This window comes from Pristiophorus japonicus, chromosome 3, assembly GCF_044704955.1.
Source record: "Pristiophorus japonicus isolate sPriJap1 chromosome 3, sPriJap1.hap1, whole genome shotgun sequence".
Lineage (NCBI taxonomy): Eukaryota > Metazoa > Chordata > Chondrichthyes > Pristiophoridae > Pristiophorus > Pristiophorus japonicus.
The window spans coordinates 318,000,204-318,019,624 of NC_091979.1; the positions used below are offsets into that span (position 1 = coordinate 318,000,204).

The 19,421-nt window shown below is 48.1% G+C and overlaps 1 long non-coding RNA gene across 1 annotated transcript in view; it reads right to left on the reverse strand.

Moving 5' to 3' along the window:
• Nucleotides 1-521: 521 nt before the first annotated feature.
• The window catches only part of LOC139259594 (uncharacterized), a 73,723-nt gene continuing 54,823 nt past the window's right edge, over nt 522-19,421 (reverse strand). The window contains exons 3-4 of the long non-coding RNA XR_011592610.1: nt 3,901-4,057; nt 522-824 (exon numbers count right to left, since the gene is read on the reverse strand). This is a non-coding gene — a long non-coding RNA (uncharacterized lncRNA). The remainder of the gene's footprint in view (nt 825-3,900; nt 4,058-19,421) is intronic.

The following is a 19,421-nucleotide window of genomic DNA, read 5'->3' on the forward strand; positions in this document are numbered from 1 at the left end:
TACAGGACAATAGATATAACGAGTAACATGTCATATCAGGGGTGGGGCTCGGCAATGTGGACTGAAGTGTAAGTCTTAATGTGTGCCCTCCAAGTTGTGCAAATATCTCTCATTCATTGACAGCCTTCCTGCATTGGTCACCCTTGTCGTTGCGAGATCGCCTGATGACAGGACCCAATAAAGAGTCGCATTATATGTGGACGCCAAGATATTGCTCAGAGACCAGTACACCTGAAGGAGGTCTGTCTGTTTCTCAGCACGTACCCCAGATGATATAAAAATGAAACACTGACCAAGAGTTGGTGAACAATGTGTCTGTATTGAATAGTGCAGCATGGCAAATGACAGGACATGCAAACAAGTGAATCCAAAAATTGTACATTATTTCCAAAACCAGTCAAGTGAGAATCCAAACGAACCATGTGAAGCAACAGCAATAGCTTAATGAAGAGTTACCAACATCACCAGCACCAACACCCAACCCTCCATCCACTACCACCACTTCTCTTTCCCCCCCTCGATGTGAGGCCTATTGCCTTCTTCATGGTTCCGCTTTCACCATGGCAACACGCACCCCTGCCCCTCACCGCCTCTGCTCCATGACATTGTGGAGCCTTGCTGCCGTGTTCGTCTTGGAGAGAATGTAGGGGGCGAGATGGAATCCGCTGGCAACTCCTCGGGATCTGTCGGCCTCGTTGGTGAGGTTTCGGGGGTTTGCATGACATGGCCCGAAACCATCGATTGGCACATGACCTCTACAGAGTCGGTGTTTCGCTCCACCGCACTGATGAGCCGCGACATCCTTGTACATTGTATATCCCTGTCTGGAGTAAAAATCAAACAGCGAAGGTGGCTCAATCGTGGCTAACAAGGGAAATTACAGAAAGTGTTAAATCCAAGGAAGAGGCATACAAATTGGCCAGAAAAGGCAGCATACCTGAGGACTGGGAGAAATTTAGAATACAGCAGAGGAGGACAAAGGGTTTAATTAGGAGGGGGAAAATAGAGTACGAGAGGGAGCTTGCCGGAAACATAAAAAAATGACTGCAAAAGCTTCTTTCGATATGTGAAGAGAAAAAGATTAGTGAAGACAAACGTAGGTCCCTTGCAGTCGGACTCAGGTGAATTTATAATGGGGAACAACGAAATAGCAGACCAATTGAACAAATACTTTGGTTCTGTCTTCACAAAGGAAGACACAAATAACCTTCTGAAAGTACGAGGGGACTGAGGGTCTAGTGAAAGGAGGAACTGAAGGATATCCTTATTAGGTGGTAAATTGTGTTAGGGAAATTGATGGGATTGAAGGCCAATAAATCCCCAGGGCCTGAAGGTTAGCATCCCAGAGTACTTAAGGAAGTGGCCCTAGAAATAGTGGATGCATTGGTGATCATTTTCCAACAGTCTATCGATTCTGGATCAGTTCCTATGGACTGGAGGGTAGCTAATGTAACACTACTTTTTAAAAAGGGAGGAAGAGAGAAAACGGGTAATTATAGACTGGGTAGCCTGACATCAGTATTGGGAAAAATGTTGGAATCAATTATTAAGGATGAAATAGCAGCGCATTTGGAAAGCAGTGACAGGATCGGTCCAAGTCAGCATGGATTTATGAAAGGGAAATCATGCTTGACGAATCTTCTGGAATTTTTTGAGGATGTAACTAGCAGAGTGGGCAAGGGAGAACCAGTGGATGTGGTGTATTTCGACTTTCAAAAGGCCTTTGACAAGAGATTGGTGTGAAAAATTAAAGCACATGGTATTGGGGATAATGTACTGGCGTGGATAGAGAATTGGTTGGCAGACAGGAAGCAGAGAGTCGGGATAAACGGTTCCTTTTCGGAATGGGAGGCAGTGACTAGTGGAATGCTGCAGGGCTCAGTCCTGGGACCCTAGCTCTTTACAATATATATTAATGATTGGGATGAAGGAATTGAGTGTAACATCTCCAGGTTTGCAGATGGCACTAAACTGGGTGGCGGTGTGAGCTGTGAGGAGGACACTAAGAGGCTGCAGGGTGATTTGGACAAGTTAGGTGAGTGGGCAAATGCATGGCAGATGCAGTATAATGTGGATAAATGTGAGGTTATCCACTTTGGGGGCAAAAACACGAAGGCAGAATATTATCTGAATGGCAGCAGATTAGGAAAAGGGGAGGTGCAATGAGACCTAGGTGTCATGGTTTATCAGTTATTGAAAGTTGGCATGCAAGTACAGTAGGCGGTGAAGAAGGCAAATGGCATGTTGGCCTTCAGAGCTCAGTGATTTGAGTATAGGAGCAGGGAGGTCTTACTGCAGTTGTACAGGGCCTTGGTGAGTTCAGTTTTGGTCTCCTAATCTGAGGAAGGACGTTCTTGCCATTGAGGGAGTGCAGCGAAGGTTCACCAGACTGAGTCCAGGGATGGCTGGACTGACATTTGAGGAGAGACTGGATCGACTGGGCCTTTATACACTGGAGTTTAGAAGGATGAGAGGGGATCTCATAGAAATATATGAGATTCTGACGAGACTGGACAGGTTAGATGCAGGAAGAATGTTCCCGATGTTGGGGAAGTCCAGAACCATGGGACACAGTCTTAGGATAAGAGGTAGGCCATTTAGGACTGAGATGAGGAGGAACTTCTTCACTCAGAGAGTTATTAACCTATGAAATTCCCTGCTGCAGAGAGTTGTTGATGGCAGTTCATTGGATATATTCAAGAGGGAGTTAGATATAGCCCTTACGGCTAAAGGGATCAAGAGGTATGGAGAGAAAGCAGGAAAGGGGTACCGAGGGAATGATCAGCCATGATCTTATTGAATGGTGGTGCAGGCTCGAAGGGCTGAATGGCCTACTCCTGCACCTATTTTCTATGTTTCTATGTTTCTATGACATACTGCCCCTCACAGCCTCTGCTCCATGACTTTGTGCAGGAGGGCAGTGGAGCCCTGCTGCCATGTTCGTCTTGGAGAGAATGTAGGGGGTGAGATGAAATCCACTGGTAACTCCAGCTCCTTGGGATCTGTCGGCCTCGTTGGTGAGGCATCGGGGGGTTGCATGACATGGCCCGAAAGCATCGATTGGCACATGGCCTCTACAGAGTCGGTGTTTCGCTCCACCGCACTGATGAGCCGCGACATACTGGCAGAATGCTCCTCTGCAAAGGTGGCAATGCTGGCACCTATCCCAGCCCTGGCCTGCAGCAGATCTCGACCTATCTCGACACTCGTCCTCGACAACTGCACCATTTCCTGGAATGCCTCCCCACCGTCCTGCATCCTCATCGGCTTGTTGCATCATCATGGATGATTGTGGCTTGGTGGCTTTTCCGGCACGGCTTCTGTACCTCCCAACACTTGTTCCCACGTCGTCCAATTCGAATCCCAAAAAATCCGACCCCGAAAGCGATGTTGGCCGAACAGGTGACACACATGTCAGGAGGCTGGAGTCCTCCTCTTGCAGCTCCTCGACCTCAAGTAGTTCGAACACTGGCACTTCTCCCTCCTCTCCCTCCTGGTCTTCGTGTCTCTGTCTCTGGGTGGCGGAGGTTGATGTGGGGGATGTGTGTGATCTGGTGGGTGGGGGAAGGAGCTGGTGTGTTGAGCTGCTGATGGTGTCGAGGTGGAAGGCGGGTTGTTTGACACTGCCTTTGTGTATCAGAGGTGGATGGGGTGCATTGATCGGTGCTGTCCCAATCAACATCTGGACGTAGAGGACAACATTTAGGTGTGTAGCGGGGGGGGGGTTGGTCATGTGACATGTTTCCGTCACATTTCTCATTCTTACTTCAAGGACTTCCATCGCTACATGAGCACAGCATTAATGGGCGACACACAGTGCGATAAAAAACAGTTGACATAACATTACATGACCTTGCATGACATGAGCGTGACACAGACCGGAGATTCAGTAATGCTTACCCTGCTCTAGCACGGGATCTGCACCACCCTGTGTGGTGGCACGGGGGTGGTCACCCACCACAGCCAAAGCACGCTCCTCTAAGCTAGTCACCTCGATGAAATCTGGTGAGCCCCCTCCCATGCCACTCTGCTTTGATGTGTTGGATGCTCTTTTCTTCTGCAGAAATAAAAGTTGCAGCCTTTACCTGTTTTGCTCATGTAACACCCGCACACACAACCACACAGACACAACGGACAGAGAACCTTTTGGAATAGTATGGGAGTGCAACAATACATGTTTATTTATTCTTGATGATGCAACCATATGGTTCCATCGTTTCCTACACTGGTCTCCATCCCACACAACATTGCTCACTGAGGACACAGCCTCCCCCATCTCCCGCCAAATGTGTCTGTATTCGGGTGGTGCAGGCTTGCCACGACCATCCCGGGTAAGGTCTTTATAATGGCACTCCAATTCACATACAAGTTCTTCCAGCACCTCCTCACTAAACCAGGGAGCTCTGGGCCTCCCTCCATTCGTGTTATATCTTGAACAAAGCAATGTGACTGAGTACTGTAGACGTGAGTAAGTGTGACCTTAGTCTCTTTATTCTAACTCCAGAGTGCTGGTACAGCATGGGAGGCCTGCTTATAAACATTACTGCCAAGGGATGCTGGGATCCCTTGGAACTCCAACAGATACACTCTCTGGTGGCAGTAGAATGCTGGTTATATCGGGTTGCATACATAACATCACTCCCTCCCAAAGTCAATAGTATACTTATTTACAGGGTGAGACGATCTGGGGCTTTCTGCTCCCTAGACGATCTTCTCGGTACAAATGCAGGTGCAGGTGAGGCGGTTGGTTCTTCGCTGGGCTGCAGCGCAGCTGGCCTTGCTGGGCTTCATGGTCAACCGTGATGTTGGTTGCCACTTGTATGTGCCGGAGGATCAAAGTTGGTGGTGTCTTCTTCAGGTTGCTCGTGGCTGTCTGTGAATCGCAGTTTGGTTTGGTCTAAATGCGTTCTGCAAGTTAGTCCATTTGCGAGTTTGACCTGAAACACCCTACTCCCTTCTTTGGCTATGAAAGTGTCAGCAAGCTATTTGGGACCATGTCCATAGTTGAGTACAAATACAGGGTCATTGACTTCAATATCGCATCACAAATTTGCGCGATCATGGTACATGCTTTGTTGATGCTGCCTATCCTCGACGTGATCATGGAGATCAGGGTGGACAAGACAGAGTCTTGTTTTGAGCACACTTTTCATGAGCAGCTTGGCTGGGGGAACCCCGGTGAGCGAGTGGGATCTAGTGCGGTAGCTGAGCATGACTCGGGGCAGGCGGGTCTGCAGGGAGCCTTCCGACATGCGTTTCAAGCTTTGCTTGATGAATGAACTGCCCGTTCTGCCTGGCCGTTGGATGCGGGCTTGAATTGGACAGATGTGATGTGCTTGATCCCATTGCGGGTCATGAATTCCTTGAATTCAACACTGGTGAAGCTTTTCATTCTCTTTTCTATTTCAGTAAGTAACCTTTAGCATTGTTGCTGCCAAATTAAGTTCATCTAGGGGTTAAGTCATGACAGGAGAGCTCGGACACGTGTTATGCTCTTTCTGTACCATGTGGGAAATCAGGGACGCCTCCGGTGTCCCTGACAACTCCGTGTGCGGGAAGTGTATCCGCCTCCAGCTCCTGACGAACCGTGTTGCGGAACTGGAGCTGCGGGTGGATTCACTTTGGAGCATGCACAATGCTAAGAAAGATGTGAATAGCACATTTCATGAGTTGGTCTTACCGCAGGTTAAGGGTTCACAGCCAGATAGGGAATGGAAGACCAACAGGAAGAGCAGTGCAAGGAAGATAGTGCAGGGGTCCCCTGCGGTCATCCACCTGCAAATCAGATACACCGCTTTGGGTTAGGTTGAGGGGGATGACTAATCAGGGGAGAGCAGCAGCAGCCAGGTTCATGGCAGCGTGGCTAGCTCTGCTGCACAGGAGGGCAGGAAAAAGAGTGAGAGAGCAATAGTGATAGGGGATTCGATTGTAAGGTGAATAAATAGGCATTTCTGCGGCCGCAACCAAGACTCCAGGATGGTATGTTGCCTCCCTGGTGCAAGGATCAAGGATGTCTCGGAGCGGGTGCAGGACATTCTGAAAAGGGAGGGTGAACAGTCAGTTGTTGTGGTGCATATAGGTACCAATGATATAGGTAAAAAATGGGATGAGGTCCTACGAGACAAATTTAGGGAGCTAGGAGTTAAATTAAAAAGTACGACCTCAAAAGTAGTAATCTCAGGATTTCTACCAGTGCCACGTGCCAGTCAGAGTAGGTATCGCAGGATAGCTCAAATGAATACATGGCTTGAGCAGTGGTGCAGAAGGGAGGGATTCAAATTCCTGGGACATTGGAACCGGTTCTAGGGGCGGTGGGACCAGTACAAACTGGACGGTCTGCACCTGGACAGGACCGGAACCAATGTCCTAGGGGGAGTGTTTGCTAGTGCTGTTTGGGAGGAGTTAAAACTAATATGGCAGGGGGATGGGAACCTATGCAGGGAGACAGAGGGAAATAAAATGGAGACAGAAGCAAAAGATAGAAAGGAGAATAGTAAAAGTGGAGGGCAGAGAAACCCAAGGCAAAAAACGAAAAGGGCCACTTTATAGCAGAATTCGGAAGGGCCAAAGTATGTTAAAAAGACAAGCCTGAAAGCTCTGTGCCTCAATGCGAGGAGTATTCGGAATAAGGTGGACAAATTAACTGCGCAGATAGCAGTTAACGGGTATGATGTGATTGGCATCACGGAGACATGGGTGACCAAGGCTGAGAACTCAACATGCAGGAGTATTCAGCATTTAGGATATATAGACAGAAAGGAAAAGGAGGCGGGGTGGCATTGCTGGTTAAAGAGGAAATTAATGCAATTGTAAGGAAGGACATTAGCTTGGATCATGTGGAATTGGTATGGGTGAAGCTATGGAATAGCAAAGGGCAGAAAACGCGAGTGGGAGTTGTGTACAGGCCACCAAATAGTAGTACTGAAGTTGGGGACAGCATCAAACAAGAAACAAGGGATGTGTGCAATAAAGGTACAGCAGTAATCATGGGCGACTTTAATCTATATATTGATTGGGCTAACCTAACTGGTAGCAATGCGGTGGAGGAGGATTTCCTGGAGTGTATTAGGGATGGTTTTCTAGACCAATATGTTGAGGAACCAACCAGAGAGCTGGCCATCCAAGACTGGGTGATGTGTAATGAGAAGGGACGAATCAGCAATCTTGTTGTGCGAGGCCCCTTGGGGAAGAGTGACCATAATATGGTAGAATTCTTTATTAAGATGGTGAGTGACAAAGTTAATTCAGAAACTAGTGTCCTGAACTTAAGGAAAGGTAACTTTGATGGTATGAGGCGCGAATTGCCTAGATTAGTCTGGCAAATGATGCTTAAAGGGTTGACGGTGGATAGGCAATTGCAAACCTTTAAAGATCACATGGATGAACTTCAACATTTGTAAATCCCTCTCTGGAGTAAAAATAAAACGGTGAAGGTGGCTCAACCGTGGCTAACAAGGGAAATTAAGGATAGTGTTAAATCCAAGGAAGAGGCATACAAATTAGCCAGAAAAAGTAGCAAGCCGGAGGACTGGGAGAAATTTAGAATACAGCAGAGGTGGACAAAGGGTTTAATTAAGAGGGGGAAAATAGAGTACGAGAGTAAGCTTGCCGGATACATAAAAAGTGACTGCAAAAGCTTCTATAGATATGTGAAGAGAAAAAGATTAGTGAAGACAAACGTTGGTCCCTTGCAATCGGATTCGGGTGAATTTATAATGGGGAACAGAGAAATGGCAGACCAATTGAACAAGTACTTTGGTTCTGTCTTCACAAAGGAAGACACAAATAACCTTCCCGATGTACTAGGGGACCGAAGGTCTTGTGAAAAGGAGGAACTGAAGGATATCCTTATTAGGCGGGAAATTGTGTTCGAGAAATTGACGGGATTGAAGGCCGATAAATCCCCAGGACCTGATAGTCTACATCCCAGAGTACTTAAGGAAGTGGCCCTTGAAATAGTGGATGCTTTGGTGATAATTTTCCAACAGTCTATGGACTCTGGATCGGTTCCTATGGACTGGAGGGTTGCTAATGTAACACCACTTTTTAAAAAAGGAGGGAGAGAAAAAACGGGTAATTATAGACGGGTTAGCCTGACATCAGTAGTGGGGAAAGTGTTGGAATCAATCATTAAGGATGAAATAGCAGCACATTTGGAAAGCAGTGATAGGATTGGTCCAAGTCAGCATGGATTTATGAAGGGGAAATCATGCTTGACGAATCTTCTGGAATTTTTTGAGGATGTAACCAGTAGAGTGGACAAGGGAGAACCAGTGGATGTGGTGTATTTGGACTTTCAAAAGGCTTTTGACAAGATCCCACACAAGAGATTGGTGTGCAAAATTAAAGCACATGATATTGGGGGTAATGTACTGACGTGGATAGAGAACTGGTTGGCAGACAAGAAGCAGAGAGTCGGGATTAACGGGTCCTTTTCAGAATGGCAGGCAGTGACTAGTGGAGTGCCGCAGGGCTCAGTGCTGGGACCCCAACTCTTTACAATATACATTAATGATTTGGATGATGGAATTGAGTGTAATATCTCCAAGTTCGCAGATGACACGAAACTGGGTGGCGGTGTGAGCTGTGAGGAGGATGCTAAGAGGCTGCAGGGTGACTTGGACAGGTTAGGCGAGTGGGCAAATACATGGAAGATGCGGTATAATGTGGATAAATGTGAGGTTATCCACTTTGGGGGCAAAATCACGAAGGCAGAATATTATCTGAATGGCGGCAGATTAGGAAAAGGGGAGGTGCAGCGAGACCTGGGTGTCATGTACATCAATCATTGAAGATTGGCATGCAGGTACAGCAGGCGGTGAAGGCAGAAAATGGTATGTTGGCCTTCATAGCAAGGGGATTTGAATATAGGAGCAGGGAAGTCTTATTGCAGTTGTACAGGGCCTTGGTGAGGCCCCAACTGGAATATTGTGTTCAGTTTTGGTCTGCTAATCTGAGGAAGGACATTCTTGCTATTGAGGGAATGCAGCGGAGGTTCACCAGACTGATTCCCGGGATGGCAGGACTGTCATATGAGAAGAGAGTGGATCGACTGGGCCTGTATTCACTGGAGTTTAGAAGGATGAGAGGGGATCTCATAGAAACATATAAAATTCTGACGGGACTGGACAGGTTAGATGCAGGAAGAATGTTCCCAATGTTGGGGAAGTCCAGAACCAGGGGTCACAGTCTAAGGATAAGGGGTAAGCCATTTAGGACCGAGATGAGGAGAAACTTCTTCACCCAGAGAGTGGTGAACCTGTGTAATTCTCTACCACAGAAAGTAGTTGAGGCCATTTCACTAAATATATTCAAAAGGGAGTTAGATGAAGTCCTTACTACTCGGGGAATCAAGGGGTATGGCGAGAAAGCAGGAAGGGGGTACTGAAGTTTCATGTTCAGCCATGAACTCATTGAATGGCGGTGCAGGCTAGAAGGGCTGAATGGCCTACTCCTGCACCTATTTTCTATGTTTCTATGTTTCTATGAACACCTCGATCAAATCTCCCCTTAATCTTCACTGCTCTAAGGAGAACAACCTCAATTTCTCCATCTCTCAACACAACTGAAATCTTCCCACCCTGGACCCGTTCTAGTAAATCTCCTCTGCACCCACTCTCAGGCCTTGCCATCCTTCCTAAAGTGTGGTGCCCAGAGTTAGCCACAGGACTCTTGATGGGGCCTAACCATGTTTTATAAAGGCTTAGTATATTTTGTCTCACATATTTGAAGATAACTAATTTTCAGGGTTATGGGGAAAAAGCTGGGGTGTGGGACTAAATTAAACAACTCTTCCAAAGGGCCAGCCCAGGCACGACGGGCCGAAGGACCTCCTTCTGTGCTGTAAGATTCGATGGGCCAGATTTTCCACTGTTTTTGCATGCATAACGCCCACTTAATGCCCATTTCACTGCTGAAATGACGTATAACGCCCATATATCGCCCACTTAGCCACAAAGTGGAAACTGACGGGCATTTTCGGACATTTGTCGCCGAGCATTACTTTCCCCATGTGCGTAACGCCGGGAAAAAATAATACCGACCGCCCAACATTTTTTGGGCGGAATCATCAGAATGGGCGAAATCAACGGCCACAATATCGGCCAGCGGTAGTTTCCGCATGTAATTAACGCCGAGATTCAATAATACCGCCTGCCCATCTTTTTTTGTCGTAAAGATCACATTTGCCAAAAATAACGGGCAGGAGATCACCCAGCCTGACTTTCACCACCTCGCACACATCTCGCCCACAATATCGTTCACCCAAAACACCGCTCAGAAAAAGTGCAACTCTTCTGACCGAATCACAGCGGTGTGGACGCCATTTTTTAAATCGCAGATCGTTTCATTCAAAAGGCTGCTTCAACTTCGGGGGAGTTTGCATTGACTCTGGAGTTCTTCTCAGGTGAAGTGACCATCTCAACAGATATATTTTCAGACTCTGGACTATTGGGGGTTTAGTGTAGGTGTATTTTAGTGAGGAAATTATTGTTTCTGATCAATCACTATTATACTTTCATTGCAATGGGGCCAGCCATTTTTCAGCCTGCATCGATTAATACGCAGCTGCTGCAGAGTGCAGATGGCTCAATGTGTGATGCACATCATTATGTCCCCAATTTAACACATGCAAGAATGAGGAGGAGGTCCAGACCATACACACCCCACACTTACAGGTAAAAGAGGTTTTACCTCGACATGTCCGAGCACACCTGCCTTCGGAGAATGCACTTCCACAAGGTGGTGATCAATGAAATATGTGAGCTCATCAGGCCACATATGTAGCCTGCCATCAGGACATCAGTGTCGGTCGAGGTCAAGGTCACCGCGGCACTATCTTTCTACGTGTCCGGTTCCTTTCGGGACTTTGCGGTCGAGATTTCCCTTCTATCTCACCATGCCAACCATCGCTGCATTAGATAGGTCACAGAGGCCCTGTACGCATGAAGGATGGACTTTATCAGCTTCTTCATGACCATGGAGGCTCGGACTGACAGGGCTGGAGCATTCTACCTCATTGCTAACTTCCCCAGGGTGCAGGGAGCAATACAGTGCACTCACATTTCCATGCGGCCACCTTCTCAGGACCCAGAGATTTTTCAGAACAGAAAAGGATTTCACTCCCTGAAGGTCCAACTAGTTGTCGACCACAACCAGATCATAATGGCAGTGAATGCCAAATGTCCGGGCAGCTTCGATCAGGCTCACACCCTGCGTGAGAGTGCTGTCTCTGACATCTTTAAGAGTCAGCCACAAGGATAATGCTGGATGCTTGGTGATAACTGATATGGCCTCATCACCTGGCTGATGATCCCCCTGGTGACACCCACACCGAGGCCGAGAAGCGATACAACCGGAGCCACAGAGACACATGCAATGTGGTCCAGAAAACAATAACTGTGCTTAAACAGCGCTTCAGATGCCTGGACCACTCAGGAGGGGAGCTACAATCCAACACTGAGCAAGTAGGTAAATTCGTGGTCGTGTGCTCCATGCTGCACAACCTGGCTATCAGGAGGGGACAAGAATTGCCAGAAGGGACTGATGCTCCACCTCAGGAGAGAGAGGAAGAGGAGGACGAGGGGCTGGACACTGACCTAGGGCCGGACAATCAGGCTGACTATGCAACCATGCCTACGCTCCCCTCCAGACCTCAGGAAAGTGCCCATGGTGGCTACATAGCTGCAAGACTCTTATGTGAAGAGCTGATATCTGAACGATTTGCCTGAGAGAACGTTGCTGTAAGTGACAACGCTGACACACTGCTGTGTGTGTGCAGCTCAGACATCAATGGTGGCCATTACCTTGGTGCCAGTTAAAGTTTACTTTGATTGAATTAAGTTTTATTTAACCCTTTCATGTTAAGGAATCACCAGTGTGTAACAGTCCAGCTATCTGAGACAATGCGCAACAAGGTTATGTTCAATAAAAAAATGTTTTTCCAACATTGGCCTGAAATCTTAAGTATCTTGGGCAAAAACACCCCATCCCCGCCCACACCCCACTTTTTTCACCATTGACATCAATCAAATATTCAACATGTCCAGCAACACAGAATACAAAGGCAAAGCAGGAGGGTGGTCCCCTCCCCCCATACATTACAACAAATTGCATACACCCAGATGGAGATATAACACAGTCATCACCTGCGGACATGCACCTCACTTTCCTTCCCCCCTCCCCTTCTTCTCCCCACCTCTACCCCTTCCCCTCCTCGCTCCACGCCGCCTGGCCGAAGAGCTCCTCAGGTGGAGCCTCATTGCGGGGGGTATGAAGGCAGAGACGGTGGTTGCATGGGTACGGGAGCGGGGGGTGCCGAGGGGGGAAGATTCTCTGATCCAGAAGCAGGATCTTGGTCCTGCCTCTCATCTGTCGTTCACAGTGGTGGTGCGGAACCGAGGGATGGAGTGCCACTCTCGGGGACCACTGGGAGGCCTGTGCCAGCAGTGTTCCTGGCTATCTCCTCCAGGGCCTCTGCCATCCATGGAACGTACTCAGTCATGGTGGCCAGCTGTCGGGATATGCCCCCCAATGCATCAAGGAGCTGGTCATCAATGTTTACAGTCCTCCTGGACAAGTCTACCATCTCTCCGCTCTCATGTCGCACTCGTGGACCAGACCTGCCGTGTCCACGAAACCTCCGCGGGGTGGGCGCCGTCCTGAGGACAAATGGGGTGCCCTGTGGCCAGGTGCTTGGAGCCGGTACCTCCAGAGTGGAGGCGGGAATGACCGGAGTAGCACGAGATGGCCTTGGGGTGGAATGGCTTCTGGAGCGTGGTGATGCAGGTTCCTCGAAGTCCGCGCTCTCATCCGTAGAGAAGAGACCCAGCGGATTGCCGGGCGAGAATCGGACCTCCTCAGCAGATGTAGGATCGTCTGGTGAGTCTGGCCCCGCGCCCCCACCTTTTGGCCTCTGTGGTCTTGCCTGGGGTTGTGCTGCTGGCTGATCTGCAAAACACAAATGAGGTTATTAGAGGAGAAGGGGGTGCTAGGGTGAAAAGGTGAGTCCAGCGCTACACACAGCATATGCACGATAAAAGCATCACCGCTCTCAAAATCATCACAGACATCACATTTCATGACCATCAACACATTGTGCATTGCAATGATTTCATTAGGCCAGCATTATTTCTAGGAAAAATTTATATGATTGTTCAGATATGAGTGGGTGTGGCATGTATTGACTTTACATCACGCAATGGTGTATACTTTACTCACATTGCATCACTTCAGGGTCTGCAGCTCCTTGCGTGGCCATCCAGGGGCTGCTTCCCCATGAGTGCAAGCACCCGCTCCTCCATCTCAGTGATGTCGCTGGGGACTGGTGGCCCCTCACCCGTTCACCTCTGCACGGACCTCATCGCCGATAGCTTCTTCTGTAAAAGGTGACAAGACGACATGGCATGAGATCATTGTGTGAGATCTTTGCTTGGTTCTGTCACAGAGACTGAGACAACACATAACCGACAGATGTAATCATGATTATTATGATAATTATCATTCTTTACCTAAAGACGTACACCGTGACCGCAGGTCTTGACTTCAACGTTCCCGGTAAAAGTGAAAGACCTCCCATCTGCTGATAGTCACTCATGGTACTTACAAATCAAATTATATAACTACATAAGTACATGTATATCAATGTAATACTTACTCTTGTGGATCCCACAAGGTCGTTCCATCGTTTGCGGCACTGGTTGCCCTCACGCACCACGTTGGTCGCCGACGAGACCACCTCTGTTATCTCGGTCCATATCTTCTGGTAGGCCTTTGGGGTGGGCTTCCCACGCCCTCCTTGGGTCACATCACCCCAGCGTGACTCGACCTCCTGCAGGAGGGAGGCATTTGCCTCATCCGAGAACCTCCTGGCTCTTTTGCAGCCTCCAATGTGTTCGTCTCCCAGCTCACTGCTCTCTCCAGTGTTAGTCTCCACAGTATGTTGTGATGCCTCCTCCTCTCCCTCCATTTTAGGCCAAATTTGGGCAAATACCTGTTTGGTAACAGCTAAGTTTTGTTTCCCTATTTGCTCCAAAGCTCTAAACTCTCCCTCCTTCCTCCCAAAGCAGCCACACCACACCCACACACACCTTCATTCCCTCTCAGCTCCCTCTCTCTCTGTCTCCTCTTCTGCGCATGTCATGGTGACTCTTGACCTCCTGAATCACGGGAATCGAGCGTTGCCATGCCGTTGCTAAGGACGGCCACACTTTACGGCAGAAGGTCAGAGAGATTTAACGCTACCGCCCATTTCATATCGCTCGTGGTAACGCCCAATTTCAAAAATGGAGACTAGGGGCTTTGAGAATGGGCGACAAGCCGGCGATCTGAAAACCCATTTTGACCACCCACACTGGAAATAACGCACATTTTTGGGCGATCTGTACAAAAGTGCAAAATCTAGTCCGACGATTCCTGTCTTTTGTACTCTATGCCTCTATATAAAAAGCCAAGGATCCTGTATGCCTTTTTAACAGTCTTCTCAACTTGTCTTCCACCTTCAAAGACTTGCGTACTTACATGCGCTCTTTTTCTGCACCCTTCAAAATTGGGCCATTTACCTTATATTGCCTCTCCTCATTTTTCGTACCAAAATGAATCACTTCACATGTCTCTGCATTAGATTTCATCTGCCAGGTGTCTGTCCATTGCACCAGTTTTTTTACGTTCTCCTGAAACCTGTTACTATCCTCCTCACTGTTTAATATATTTCTGAGTTTCATCTCATCTGCAAACATTGAAACTATGCCCCATACACCTACGAGCAGCTCATTAATATGTATATAACAAGACCAGTTGTCCAAACACATTTCCCTACAGTCTGAAAAACAAGCGTTCACTACTACTGCCTGCTTTCTGTCCCTTAGCTAATTTTATATGGACACAGCCACTGGCCCTTTTATCCCATGGGCTTCAATTTTGCTAACAAGTCTAATATGTGGCACTTCATCAAACTCCTTTTAAACTCCATATGCACAATATCAACTGCATTACTCTCTTCAAGCCTCTCCGTTACTTTATCAAAGAACTCAATCAAGTTCGACAAACTTGATTTGCCTTTAACAAATCTGTGCTTGCTTTCATTTAGTAGCGTATACTTTGACAAATGCCAATTAATTTTGTCCCGGATTCTTGTTTCTGAAGTTTTCCATACCATCGATGTTAGGTGACTGGCCTGTATTTGTCGGGTTTATCCCTCTCCCCATGTTTGAACAGGGGTATAACATTTGCAATCCTCCAGTCCTCTGGCACCACTCACAGGTCTGAGAAGGATTGGAAGATTGTGGTCAGAGCTTCCGCAATTTCCTCTCTTACTTCCTTCAGCAACATTGGATTCATCCCGTCTGGACAGGGTGACTTTTCTAATTGGATCCATTTCAGTTTGTGTTGATTCCTTGAAATCCGATTGTTCTATCGGAATTGCATAACCCACAACTCTCTTATTCTCCTGTCAATGTATATGGCCCATGGGATCATGTGACCCATATCATTAATATTGCTCTAGTGATCTGATTGGTCTGTGGGAACATGTAACCTGCGGGAGGGGACTAATTGGTCTGTTTTCTTTCAATAATGAAAGACACTCTGATTCCTTGTTTAAACAGGCCCTGCTCCCACCTCGGCCTCACCAGTCAGGGCCAGAATTGTCCCCCTCGAGGGCTTCAGGCTGTTAGTCTCATGTTCCCCGCTCTTCTTACTGTGTGAAGATGCCTTTGTACATTTAAAATGTATGAATACAGCTGCACTGAGCGGGCTGCAAAGGATTAGGAACTCAGCTCTGTGGCCTTAGGCTGGGGGAATTTCCTGGAAGTGACCATCCCCTTTACACTCATGGCCCTGACCCTGGGATTGGGGATGGTGTCAGTGCGAGGGCAGACTGCTGGGCAGGACGTGCTGCTCCAGCACAGTTCCAGTGGCTCAGCAGCCTGACTAGACTTTCCAGTTCTAGGAGTTACCGACATTGAGATCAATTTACCATGGAGATGTCACTGAAGCATGTTGTATAATTGCATTCCAGAGGAGGTTTTCAGTAATATGGTGAGAAGGCGGAGAGAAAACAGTGGGGGTAAGTTTTGTTTACCAGATTCAGTTTCTAGTTTCACATTCAGGAAACCAATAATCTGGAAATGACAACACACCGAGTACTGTGATCACTCAACTCACCATCGGAGGTAAAGTTGACGAAGGAATTCCTTACTCAACTTTACCTCCGATGGTGAGTTGAGTGAGCACAGTACTCGGTGTGTTATCATTTCCATACAAACAGAATTATGAGATTTAGGGAGTGAAATTCCCCTTTTTTATAACTCCATTAGCGCCTCTGCGGGGTGCTAATGGGGCGCATCAAGATTATCGCCCGGGGAAGGGGTCGATAGCGCCAGCGGGGAAATTGCCCCTGGAGATTTGGGGGCTGCGTGTCGTTGAGCCCCGGCTGGCACATGCCCAGCAATAACCTCATCAGCATGTGAGGGGACCCCTCACCGCCCCACACCAACCCCTGAGCACCCCGTAGGGTAACTTAGCCCGCGGGCACCGAGGATGGTGCAGCCGGTGTCACCGCCCCACACCAACCACTGAGCACCCCGGAGGGTAACTTAGCCCGCGGGCACCGAGGATGGTGCAGCCGGTGCCACCGCCAGCTTTGCGGGACGCGAACCTGGCAGACATCCGCCACTGGAGCACCCTTTAAAAGGGAGGCCATTTACGCCATGGGCCGCCATATTCTTCTGTCGGTCCAACAATGGTGGCCCGCGCATTGACCGGGCTGCCATCCTGCAGCCCACAGCTCCGTTATGGGTGCCCGGCTGTTGACCCGGTCGAGGGCATCCCTGGTGGACCAGTGGGGGCTGCCAAAGGGACGGCAGAGCGCGCAGCGGCCTTCCCCTTTAATTGAAGGGGCGGGGTTTCTGCCGCGTCAGCGCTAAGGGGAGATCTGCGAAGCACTGATGTTGCCAGCGAGGCACTGAGCTCCGGAGCATGGCCGTGGACTCGGCATCACACTACTGCCTGGGAGCACCCCTCCACGGACACAGAGCACCTCCGATACTGCTCCGCCCCTCGAAGTGACGAATAAATGTCCCGGCCCCGGAAGGTTACCGCCACCAAACGGGGCGCTGGGCAATTTTGCTCACTTAGATCATTGGAATTCCTTCTGGATTTAAATTTACATTTACATAGAAACATAGAAACATAGAAAATAGGTGCAGGAGTAGGCCATTCGGCCCTTCTAGTCTGCACCGCCATTCAATGAGTTCATGGCTGAACTTGCAACTTCAGTACCCCCTTCCTGCTTTCTCGCCATACCCCTTGATCCCCCTAGTAGTAAGGACTTCATCTAACTCCTTTTTGAATATATTTAGTGAATTGGCATCAACAACTTTCTGTGGTAAAGAATTCCACAGGTTCACCACTCTCTGGGTGAAGATGTTTCTCCTCATCTCGGTCCTAAATGGTTTACCCCTTATCTTTAGACTGTGACCCCTGGTTCTGGACTTCCCCAACATTGGGAACATTCTTCCTGCAACGAACCTGTCTAAACCCGTCAGAATTTTAAACGTTTCTATGAGATCCCCTCTCATTCTTCTGAACTCCAGTGAATGCAAGCCCAGTTGATCCAGTCTTTCTTGATATGTCAGTCCCGCCATCCCGGGAATCAGTCTGGTGAACCTTCGCTGCACTCCCTCAATAGCAAGAATGTCCTTCCTCAAGTTAGGAGACCAAAACTGTACACATTACTCCAGGTGTGGCCTCAGCAAGGCCCTGTACAACTGTAGCAGCACCTCCCTGCCCCTGCACTCAAATCCCCTCGCTATGAAGGCCAACATGCCATTTGCTTTCTTAACCGCCTGCTGTACCTGCATGCCAACCTTCAATGACTGATGTACCATGACACCCAGGTCTCGTTGCACCTCCCCTTTTCCTAATCTGTCACCATTCAGATAATAATCTGTCTCTCTGCTTTTACCACCAAAGTGGATAACCTCACATTTATCCACATTATACTTCATCTGCCAAGCATTTGCCCACTCACCTAACCTATCCAAGTCACTCTGCAGCCTAATAGCATCCTCCTTGCAGCTCACACTGCCACCCAACTTAGTGTCATCCGCAAATTTGGAGATGCTACATTTAATCCCCTCGTCTAAATCATTAATGTACAATGTAAACAGCTGGGGCCCCAGCACAGACCCTTGCGGTACCCCACGAGCCACTGCCTGCCATTCTGAAAAGTACCCATTTACTCCTACTCTTTGCTTCCTGTCTGACAACCAGTTCTCAATCCATGTCAGCACACTACCCCTAATCCCATGTGCTTTAACTTTGCACATTAATCGCTTGTGTGGGACCTTGTCGAAAGCCTTCTGAAAGTCCAAATATACCACATCAACTGGTTCTCCCATGTCCACTCTACTGGAAACATCCTCAAAAAATTCCAGAAGATTTGTCAAGCATGATTTCCCTTTCACAAATCTATGCTGACTTGGACCTATCATGTCACCTCTTTCCAAATGCGCTGCTATGAAATCCTTAATAATTGATTCCATCATTTTACCCACTACTGAGGTCAGGCTGACCGGTCTATAATTCCCTGTTCTCTCTCTCTCCCTCCTTTTTTAAAAAGTGGGGTTACATTGGCTACCCTCCACTCGATAGGAACTGATCCAGAGTCAATGGAATGTTGGAAAATGACTGTCAATGCATCCGCTATTTCCAAGGCCACCTCCTTAAGTACTCTGGGATGCAGTCCATCAGGCCTTGGGGATTTATCGGCCTTCAATCCCATCAATTTCCCCAACACAATTTCCCGTCTAATAAGGATTTCCCTCAGTTCCTCCTCCTTACTAGACCCCCCGACCCCTTTTATAACCGGAAGGTTGTTTGTGTCCTCTTTAGTGAATACCGAACCAAAGTACTTGTTCAATTGGTCTGCCATTTCTTTGTTCCCCGTTATGACTTCCCCTGATTCTGACTGCAGGGGACCTACATTTGTCTTTACTAATCTTTTTCTCTTTACATATCTATAGAAACTTTTGCAATCCGTCTTAATGTTCCCTGCAAGCTTCTTCTCGTACTCCATTTTCCCTGCCCTAATCAAACCCTTTGTCCTCCTCTGCTGAGTTCTAAATTTCTCCCAGTCCCCGGGTTCGCTGCTATTTCTGGCCAATTTGTATGCCACTTCCTTGGCTTTAATAATATCCCTGATTTCCCTTGATAGCCACGGTTGAGCCACCTTCCCTTTTTTATTTTTATGCCAGACAGGAATGTACAATTGTTGTAGTTCATCCATGCGGTCTCTAAATGTCTGCCATTGCCCAGCCACAGTCAACCCCTTAAGTATCATTCGTCAATCTATCCTAGCCAATTCACGCCTCATACCTTCAAAGTTACCCTTCTTTAAATTCTGGACCATGGTCTCTGAATTA